Genomic DNA, 8,847 nt, shown 5'->3' with positions numbered 1-8,847 from the left:
TGCCCCTCATCGGGTCATAATTCCTCTTTTTTAATGTACCCAATGAGTCCTTATATATATATATATTGGGTCACTTGAATTTTTATTGGGTCTATCTCAATAAATTTTCATTTTATTTCTGTTCCTCAAGGTGTCTTTGAATAGTACAAGTCACAAATAAAAAATGGTACTATTCAAAGCTCGGAGGTTCAGGGTGCTACAATTCTCCCCTCCTTAAAAATAAAATTTCATCCTTAAAATTTACCTGGTCTCAGTCTCTGAATAGCTGTGGGTGCTGCCTTCTCATGTCCTCCTCACACTCTCATGTAGCCTCCTGGCCTGAATGATGGTTTCACAGCACTTTGACTAGTGGTATCTATTTGTTTCTTAGCTGATTCACCTCATGTGCCAAGATCTTTATGGGCTCTTCATCATATGTCAGGTCTGGATTCACCTCAATCTCCTCTACTGGCAAAATGTGAGAGGGGTCTGATCTGTACCTTCTCAACATAGAGATATAGAAGACATTGTGAATCTTTTCCAACTCCGGAGGCAATGCAAGTCTATATGCCAATGGACCCACTCTCTCCAGAACCTCATATGGCCCGATGAAGCGATGACTCAGTTTCCCCTTCCTACCAAACCTCATGATCTTCTTCCAAGGAGAAATTTTAAGGAATACATTGTCGCCCACATTACACTGAATATCTCTTCTCTTCAAATCAATGTAGGACTTCTGTCTATCCAATGAAACTTTGAGTCTGTCTCTAATGATCTTAACCTTTTCTTTTGTTTGCTGCACTAATTCTAGGCCAATTAACTTCCTCTTGCTCGCTTCATCCCAACACAAGTGAGTTCTACACTTTCTGCCATAAAGTGCTTCATATGGAGGCATCCTAATGCTTGACTGATAACTGTTGTTGTAGGCAAATTCAATTAAAGGCAAGTGTGAGTCCCAACTTCCCTCAAATTCAATCACACAAACTCTAAGCATGTCCTCCAAAATCGGAATGATCCTTTTAGACTGGCCATCTGTCTGTGGATGGAATGCTGTACTGAAGTTCAATCTAGTTCCTAGGGCTTTTTGGAGACTACCCCAAAATCTAGAAGTGAACCTTGGATCTCTATCTGATACAATAGACACTGGCACTCCATGCAACCTCACTACTTTATCAGTGTACAATTAGGCCAATCTTTCTAGGCTGTAGTCTATCCTCACTGGCAAAAAGTGTGCAAACTTGATCAATCTATCAACAATAACCCAAATTGAATTATGATTCTTTTGTGTACGTGGAAGTCCTGTCACGAAATCTATAGTGATTCTTTCCCATTTCCACTTGGGAATTAATAATGGTTGTAGCAACCTTGTAAGCACTTGGTGTTCTGCCTTTACTTGCTGACAAGTTAGGCATTTGGCAACATATTCTGCAATGTCCTTCTTCATTCCCCTCACAATGGAGCCCTTTCATAGTTTTGTACATTTTGGTTCCACCAGGGTGCATTGCAAAAGGTGAATAATGTGCATCCTTTAAAATGGTCTACCTCAATTCAACATTATTAGGAATGCACATTCTGCCTTTATATAACAACAAGCCCTCATCATTTATTGACAACTCTAGTTTCTTGCCATCTCGAGCCTCTTCCATCAACTTCACATACTTATCGTCATTCTGTGTAGCTGCTTTAATTTGTTCTGTCAGCATTGGCTTCACTTGCCAAGTAGCTACCATCTGCCCATCTTCACTACTGTCTAGATTAGCATTCAATGCCCTTAACTCATACACCATGGACAATGGAGAAACCCTTAAACCAGCCATAGTCTTGCGACTTAAAGAATCAGCTGTAACATTTGCTTTTTCAGGCTGATAGTCTATCAAGCAATCATAATCTTTTATCAGTTCTAACCATCTCCTCTGCCTCAAATTTAACTCCTTCTACGTGCCCAAGTACTTCAAACTTTTATGATCTGTGTATATATTACATCTCTCCCCATGCAAGTAATGTCTCTAGATCTTCAAGGCAAAGATAATGGCTGCCAGCTCCAAGTTATGTGTAGGATAATTCCTGTCATGTGGTTTAAGTTGGCGAGAAGCATAGGCAATGACATTTCTATCTTGCATCAACACACAGCCCAATCTATTATGAGAAGCATCACTGTATATGGTGCACTCTTTACCCAAGGTAGGCAAAGTTAAGACTGGAGCTTCAGTTAAGCACCTTTTCAACTCATCAAAACTCTTCTGACACCGATCAGTCCACTGAAATTTCACATCCTTCCTAAGCAGCTTAGTCAGTGGCGATGCTAGCATAGAGAATCCCTTCACAATCCTTCGATAATACCCAACTAAGCCAAGGAAACTCCAAACTTTCGTGACATTTTTGGGTGGCTTCTAATTAAGAATGGCTTCTACTTGCTAGGATCCACCTGGATACCCTCGGAAGATACAGCATGCCCTAAGAAAGTAATCTCCTTTAGCCAAAACTCACATTTTGACAGTTTGGCATACAACTATTTCTCCCTCAAAGTCTGCAACACTATCCTCAAGAGCTTGTCATGTTCCTCTGAATTCTTTGAGTACACTAAAATATCATCAATGAACACCACTACAAATTGATCCAAATATGGCCTGAAGATAGTGTTCATCAGGCCCATAAAAGCAGCTAGAGTATTAGTTAACCCGAATGGCATCACCAAGAACTCATAATGGACTTACTGAGTCCTAAAAGCAGTTTTAGGAATACTCTGCTCTTGCACCCTCAACTGATAGTAGCCCGATCTCAAGTCAATCTTAGATAATATAGTTGCATCCTTCAACTGATCAAATAGATCATCAATCCATGACAGAGGATATTTGTTCCTTATGGTCACCTTATTCAACTGTCTGTAGTCTATGCATAGATGAAGAGTACCATCCTTCTTCTTCACAAATAATACTGGTGCTCCCCAAGGTGACATGCTAGGGCAGATGAAACCCTTATCTAGCAATTCCTACAATTGCACTTTCAACTCTTTCAACTCAGCAGGTGTCATCCTATAAGGAGTGATAGAGATTGGCTTCACACTAGGCATAGTCTCAATTTCAAACTGCACCTCTCTTTCTGGAGGCAATCCAAGTAACTCTTTCGGAAAGACGTCCGGTAAATCCCATACTGGAGGAATATCCTTAATATCTGGACTCCTCACTTGGGTGTCTATCACATGAGCTAGATAAGCTTCACATCCTTTCCTAATCATCTTCCTATCAAGTGGAGCTGAAAAGATGTTGGATGGCAACAACTGCCTCTCCCCGTGTATCACTACATCTACATACTCGGGAAGACCAAAAGTGATCGTCTTCAGTTTACAGTCGATCATGGCATGGTGCCTGGCTAACCAATCCATGCCCAAGATGATATCATAATCTCGGAAGGGCATTTCAATTAAGTATGACAGGAATGTATGTCCTTGGATCACCAAAGGACAATCTTCATACAATTTGTTCACCCTAACCTCTTGTCCTAAAGGACTAGTCACTAGCACATCATAATCCAATTTCACACAAGGAATAACAATAGAGCATGCAATACTGGCACTAGCATAAGAATGTGTAGAACCAAGGTCAAACAGCACATATACATCTCTACCAAAGATGGAGAAAGTACCAGCTACAACATCTGATGTCTCAGCTTTATCCCTCTAGTGCATGGTGTACACCCTGGCTGGTGCACCACTCTACTCTGGTTGGCTCACTGTGCCCTAGCAGCCAGAAGTGTTACCTCTAGCCCTACCTCTGCCTCTATTATCTATCTGTTGTCCTCTAGAAGAAAAACCTTGAACAGATCCCTCAGTGGTGGTAGGTGGCCCAGACCTGCAGGCACTAGTACAATTTCTAGCAAAGTGCCCACTTCCACCATTGTTGTAACGTGCTTCTATGGCCTTATAACATACTCCTCCATGACTCCTGCCATAGGTTTCACAGATACGGATAGAAAAGGAACCCCTAGATATCTGCTGTCCGGATCTAGGTGGCCTCTGCCTGAGAATCTTCCCCTACTTGATCCTCTGTTACTTGGTCCTCCAAAACTCTTCCTTTTACCCAAACTGCTGCTAGAAGCTTGACCAGAAGTCTTCCCACTCTTGTCTTTTTCTTCTGTTCCCTTTCTAATGACCCCTTCTAACTCAATCCTTTCTAATTCCAGGGCTTGGGACATCTGTTTTGAGAAGTTCTCATGTCAGAACCCAACCACTTGCATTTGTAAGCTAGGCCTTAATCCGGCTTTAAAGTGCATACATCTATCTCTGCTAGTGGTGAGTGAACTCCTAGCATAGTGACTCAAGCAAGAGAACTCCCTCTCATACTCTGCCACAGTCCTATCACCCTGCTTCAGACTCAGAAACTCTTGTAGCTTCATATCCACATAGGTATCAGGGACATACTTCTATCTAAACTCCCTCAGAAAATCTTCCTAAGTCAGAACTAGAAGCTCTACCAGGCTGTGGGGAATGGTCTTCCACCATTCATAAGCATCCCCTTGCAACAAAGAAATGGAGTATTCGCACTTTAGATCATCTGTGCAGTGTAATTTCTTGAATACTCTCTCCATTCTCTCAAGCCATTGTTTTGCTTCCAATGGGTCCACTGTACCCTTGAACTCTATTGCCCCATACTTCATTAACTTTTCATACTATCTGGCCGGAGGTAGTGGTTGCACTAGAGGTGCCTGTACTAGAGCTTGGATTGGTAAATTGCTAGCAATTTATTGAAATAGTGCAGCCATCTGCTGAACAAACTTAATAGGAAACTGCATGGGTGGGACAGGTGCAGCTGAGCGACTGGCATTCTGAGAAGCTGGGGCCTCCCCCTGTACCTCAGCTGCTACGGATTGCTTTACTGTGTGATCCCCCTCTTCCATACCGAAACATAAAGAATTCTACCCCCTAGATAACCAACATAAGTAAATTTCCCTCCATTATTCCATATTCATGATGTAATGCCCTATATGTATCAATTAATGACAATTGAGCAGTTGTACTTATCAAAATATTTCAAATATGCAATTTCAAAACTTGTATGAAAACCAAAGCTCTGATACCACTAAAACATGTCACACCTTATCCCTTTGTAAGGTATAACATGATCCTGTAGTATACCTAATGAATTACTGAACTACACCTACCGATAACCCATTAAATATACTACAAGGGATTTTAAACAAAATATAACATTTTATTTTATTCTTGTTTTGTGGAAAACTGCATAGTGGCTGGAGTCAAAACTTCATTGTTATACCTTATTGAAATTGCAATGTAACTCAAGTAAAAGATTTACTTCAATCCATTTCATAAGCATGATATTAATACCTTTACAATTCAAGTCTTACATTCATTAGAGAAAGTAAACTTAATTTATAAAAGTTACATTTGCATAAGTCTTAAAATGAAGTACAAATATTGACAAACCCAAAATGCTTTTTAATACAAACTGCTCAATGCCCGTACATCATACATATAGTTACAAAATATATCAAAAGGAATTACAGGGGTATACCTACTATATATATATATACCCACAGTCTATACAAAATGCTACTTCTAAGTCTCTCACTCGGTAGCCTTCTCCTTTCCCTTACCTGCGACAGCATAATAAGCTATCGCTAAGTATGTCACTCAGTGGTGCACAACTAATAACTTTAAAACTTAAAGTTAAGTAAAACTTGTCAAAGCAAAATAGATCACATTTTTCTTAAGCATGAAAACTTCACAATAGGTCTAAGTCCATAAGAGCCATTTATTGGAATAACATTTAAAATGAGAAATCACACTTCATAAATTGAAATTAACAAAGCATTATTGTTACCAACATCAACACACAGTTCAGACCATGACACAAAATTTCATGATCAGTGCCATGTTGTACACCACGAAAAAGCATTCTTAACATCAATAACCGTTATTAATGAGGGAAGGGCAAGCTAGCTAATGAGTACTCATGTAGTCTTACCCCACTAACTGTTATTAATAGGAGACAAAATCAGTATCCATTATCAATCCCAATTAGCCGTTACTACTGGGCAGTTTCGAAAGGGACTGTCATGCTAACTGTGGTTTCAAAACAGTTTTCAAAAGTTTTTCACTCAACAATCACATTTATAAACCAATAAACATATTCAAATCATCATAATATCCATATAGAGGTGGCAACACCCAAATTTCTCAAATGCAAGGGAAAAACTATTTTTCAGTCAAAGTAAACTTGTTAAAAGCAAACTCATTCAAATAAACACATTCCAAACAATTAACAATTTTAAAAATGAAGAAAAAGTTAGTTGTGCACATACCTTCAATGAACTCCTTTATCTTTACTTACTTCTCCTTGTCCATCCCATCCCAACCTCTTTATCTACTGAAAATACACAAATAGAATACCTCAATACTCATCTCAATTGCTGCCAAGTACTTATCACATAAAGGTCTAATGTCTCCCTAAGTTAGATTTGAAATTTCAAAGTTTTGAAATTGTGGACAGCTTGGAGCTCTAAGCATTGAACCCAAATTTTTACCTAGTTTTATTCATAATTTGATGATAAGTTCTTCATGAAAATTGTTTATCTAGGTCTCAATTTTATTTTCCTTTTTGAATTGCCTAATTTGGAGTTGTGTAGCTCAAGTTATGACAAAAAAAGTGATTACTATTCACGTGAGGCTGATTCTAGTAGCTTTGGTGACTTAACTTTGGCTAACAATTTGATTCGGTTAAGTTCATAATTTGGCTCCAAGTTCTCCATATGAAATGTTCTAATATGTTTTAGGTTTCCATTGGTTCAAGAATCACCTAAATCAAAGTTTCCTAGAGAGACTATTTATATTACTATTCATTATTGTGGCCGATTTTTCAACTCAACTTTGCTCAGTAATTGGTTAGGTTAAGTTCTTAATTAGGCTTTAAGTTCTTTATACAAAATGTTCTACTATGTTTTAAGTTTCTATTGATTCAAGAATAACCTAAATTGGAGTTTTCTAAAGAGAGTTATGGCCTTGTAAAATTTACTATTCCTACGGTCAATTTTTAGATTTCCAGATTTTGGCTTCTAGATTCAAGGTTCATTTAAGGCAGTTTATGGTCATTTTCTGGGTAGGGTATCTTCATGAAAATTCTATCCCTATGTCTTAAGTTTCATTTCCAATGGGTTTCACACCAATTGGAGTTGTGTAGCTCAACTTATGGGCTGCCAAGCACACTGAACTCAGTGTGTAAAATTCTGCCCTGGGTTAAATTTTCATTTCTTCAATTACTTCCATTAACCATCCTCAATTCACATTTAATTCACCCCAAATAATCATAATTTAACATTAAACACATCAATGGCACTTTCTAGTATAAAACCCCCAATTTTCAACACACAAGTTTGCAATTTTCCCTAATCCATGCCATTCCATTAATTCCTTCCACCAACTAACATCAACCCACATTCAATTCATGCTAATTAGTCATAATTTAGCATTGCCCACATCAATTTCACTCCCTAGCACAAAAGCCCTAATTTTCCCATGAACCCTAATCTTTCATAATTCAATTTATGAATTTCTCATGCAATTACACTACCCCAATCATGCATATTACTTCAACTAAGCTTGATTTCATCATTAATTATATTAAAATACATCAAACCCTAATTTTCTCCAAATTAGCCAAAACCCTAGTTTAGGTTCCATGTGTGGTTCTTTTCAATTTCTCATGAAATTTTATCACAATCTAACTTGATTTAAAGTTTGTGTAACTAATCAAGCAAGAAAAGAAACTTACCTCTTATTGATTTCTTTCAAACTTCAATTTTCTTCTAATTTCTCTTATTCTACTTGCTCCAATGTCTCGATCAAAATTTTTTTTGATGTTTTCTTTTAGTGGGTTATGGGATTTATGAAGGGAATTCAAGGGAATCAAGAACTTGGAATGGAAAGCAATGGTGAAAGAAAGTAGGAGAATAGGAGAAAAAGAGAGAAAGGGAGAGGGGAGAGGTGGCAGCACATAAGGGATAAAAAGGGAGACTTTTGTCTTCTTTTATACTTATTTATTTCTTTTAATTAAATAATTGAATTTAATTGTCAAAATAAGTCATTAATTTTAATTTTGTCATAATGGAAATGAAATTTTAATTTTTTATTTCTTAAATTTTTCTTCAAATTTTTACCCCATAATTCAATTCATTAATTTCATTTACTTTAATTAACATTTTGGTCTTGAGGTGAATTAACCAAAATACCCCTCATCGGGTCATAATCCCTCTTTTTCAATATACCCGGTGTGTCCTTATATATATATATATATATATATATATATATATATATATATATATATATATATATATATATATGTCACACCCCGGCTTAGTGGGCCCCAGCTCAAGCCCCTCTATGGGTGGCCATCTTGTCGGCGTACCCCTCTAGAGGCCGGCGATGCAACTCAAATCGGTACTGTCCGCTTTGGTGGAGTTCAATCCCTTCGCCCTGCAGAGCTAGGATTCGAACCCATATCACCTCACGGATTTGCTTCGCCTCTTACCAATTGAGCTGCAAAAATTTGGACCATTTCTCGATTTGTGCGTGTCATCCTTGCGCAGGGGCCATGCTAATCTTCTCTGTATCGTTCCAATTTTATCGGATGTCCCCGAAGGGACAATAAAAAAGGCACCTTTTTATTGTCACATCCCGGACTTACTCAAGCCCCTCTGCAGGTGGCCATCTTGCGAGTACCCCTAGAGGCGGTGCGACTCTGAGTCTTGTCGCTCTGGTGGAGTTCAATCCCTTCGCCCTGCAGAGCTAGGATTCGAACCCATATCACCTCACGGGTTTGCTTCGCCTCTCACCAATTGAGCTTTCCCTCAATTGGT

General features: G+C 38.4%; 1 non-coding gene across 1 annotated transcript; it reads right to left on the bottom strand.

The window, feature by feature from the left end:
- Positions 1-8,531: 8,531 nt before the first annotated feature.
- LOC131174210 (U6 spliceosomal RNA) lies at positions 8,532-8,634 on the bottom strand. Its single transcript, XR_009144458.1, has one exon. It is a non-coding gene; the product is annotated as a U6 spliceosomal RNA (small nuclear RNA).
- Positions 8,635-8,847: the final 213 nt, after the last annotated feature.

Source organism: Hevea brasiliensis, chromosome 15 (assembly GCF_030052815.1).
Source record: "Hevea brasiliensis isolate MT/VB/25A 57/8 chromosome 15, ASM3005281v1, whole genome shotgun sequence".
Lineage (NCBI taxonomy): Eukaryota > Viridiplantae > Streptophyta > Magnoliopsida > Malpighiales > Euphorbiaceae > Hevea > Hevea brasiliensis.
Note: the sequence above shows the minus strand (reverse complement) of the source record. Positions and strands in the feature narration are given on the sequence as shown.